Here is a 2,643-nt window from a genome sequence, read left to right as displayed (position 1 = left end):
TGTTCCACTGAATCTTTGAGGTTTTATAATTTTAATCCCAATTCATTTCCCTTTCAATAATCTTCTATATGCGTTGCATGCTTAATTCAATTCATACATAATATAATTGATTTAATTCGATTGGTTTATGTTCCTTGATTTGTTTCGCGATTTAGCGTTGCTTTATCGTTAACTTGCGTATCTCAAATCATGTTTGCTTAGTTCATGAGTGCTGAATCCGTTTGCTTTATTCGGATAATAGGATTATAAACCGTATAGTACCAATTTCGCTTATTTATTGTTGCTGTAATCGAATAAGGGATAGAATTCGCTTAGGGATTAGATCTATGATTACCAATGATAAGTGGGGAACCCGAACAGTAGAACAACTTATTTTATAATCACTTTTCAGAATCACTTAATTGCAATTTCTTTATTAATACAATCCTAAACCCCCCATTAATCGTTACTGTAATTAGTTAATAAGAATAAGAATCCTTGTGAGAACGATATTCGAGTTATCTTTACCGCTAAACTACCGTTTTACAAAATACTCGTTTTTTATCCGTGCACGACAGCGGATCACTGTCCAAATGTTCCTATCAATAGAATTGATATAAACAAGCATACAATCCTTCCAATAGCCATAGTTTTTACCATTGAAAACTGGAGCTCTATTGTGAGCCCCTTTAGGTCCGGAAGCCATTTGTCAAATAAGTGTTTTTGAAGCAAGGAATAAACCAGAGCTCTTGATGCCACTTGTTAGACGCTTGGCTTACGTATCTAGAAGGGGGGTGGATAGATACTTCAGAGTTTATTGCGGTTTTCTTAAAAGTTTTAGGCGAAAGAGTTTAGGAATTGACTTGCGTCTACTCCGAACCGCTACGGGAAGGATAAGATATGCTCTAAACACACAAACCAATTATAATGTGAAGATGGAAGTACTTTCAGTAAATCAACAAATTATTTGATAAGAGAAATCGCTTAAATGTTTAACTTGAATAAGCTTGTTTCTAATGAATTTGATTGATGAAAGTAAGCAATAGGAAATGATCTATACTATGCAGTATGAATAATTTCCAAAGTAAGCAATATATCAAACACGTGGTGTATAATAACCAAATTGAGTTATAGATCAATCTGTGGTGACTTCTGATTTGTTTGAAGATTTTATCACACAAGTTTAAGACTTTGATTTGTTAATCAATTTGCAATTATAGCCAGAAATAAGCACAACGTAAACGAAAAGATAAATGCAATAGAGAACACGATATTTGTTCAGGCAGTTCATCGACCGTCCTCGCTACGACTACATCTGCCCCCAATTCCAAACGGGAAATGGGATGTCTTTCATTATTGATTGAAAAAAATTTATACAAGAAGATAACAAAGCAATAACGATAAAACCGATTATGTTGATTCTTTGTATCTTCTTCCCCTTGATCTTAAGCAAGATCAAGTGTCTTCCAAGAGCTTGTCGTTGATTCCCTTTCTGCAGTGTTGTAAATTGATCGAACCCTTGTTCTTCAACTTCTGTACTCAGGTGAATCGTTGATGAAGCCTCTTGACAAAAACCGCCAAAATTCACCACTCTTGGAGGATAAAATCCGCAGATTTTATTCACCAATAACCCCACAAATCATCACCCACTAGGAACCTTCAATCCCTTTCCATGGACGTTATCAATCTTGATCATAAACCCTCGCCACAAGAATTGTTATGTGTAATTGTGTTGGAGTTAAGAAGAAGAGAGAAGATGAGAAGACTTTGTGTATCTTTCAGTTGTTGGTGTTAACCTTCAATAATTAGCATGAAATGATATATATAGGTGCTAGCAAGATAGGCTGAAGACAGAGCAACTTTTCAAACATTTTTGGCGCGATAGGTCGACCTACTTGATGTCTGGGTCGACCTAAATGAAGTAGATTCAAAAGTCAGTTAATTGTTCTTCAGATATGTCAACCTAAGGAGATTCTGGGTCGACCTAATTGATGTTTATTTCATCAAGTCGACCTAGGTGGTTTGCTGAGTCGACCTAAATGAGGCAGACTTGAAAGATAATTTGATTCTTCAGTTTACGTCGAACTGGGTTGAAGGTAGGTCGACCTAAATGGACCAGAATCCTCCATAGACTTTTTACAGTGGTCTAGGTCGACCTAGGCTTATGTTGAGTCGACCTGATGTGTTCAAACTTGCCAAAACTTGTTTCTTCTTATGTCATTCACTTATTGCTTTAAGTTTGTTCCACTTAGATGTTTGCCATGAATCAAAAACCATTATTGAATTGTACTTGCACTTACATACTCCCCCTTTTTGATGATGGCAAATATTGTTTGAATGATATAAGCTCCCCCGTACTTCAACGCGTAAGCTCCCCCGTACTCTCGTATTACTCCCCCTCCGACAACATCAAAATGAAATACAGAAGGTAATAGGAGAAGGCACACTAAATTTGCACACAGTATAATAATCATCAAAATGAAACATACAGATGCAATGTTGATGGTTATGAATCCTCAACTGGACACAACTATGTGTTTGAGAATATGCTCATGATGAAAAATTTATAGGTAATTGAGAAGTAATGATAAGCACATAGGATATCACTATAAGCATGTTAATTGATTACATATTACATAATCAATAATATTTTTGGAAGTGAAC

This window comes from Vicia villosa, linkage group LG2 (assembly GCF_029867415.1).
Source record: "Vicia villosa cultivar HV-30 ecotype Madison, WI linkage group LG2, Vvil1.0, whole genome shotgun sequence".
NCBI lineage: Eukaryota > Viridiplantae > Streptophyta > Magnoliopsida > Fabales > Fabaceae > Vicia > Vicia villosa.
The sequence above is the reverse complement of the archived record's forward strand: the minus strand, read 5'-3'. Positions refer to the sequence as shown.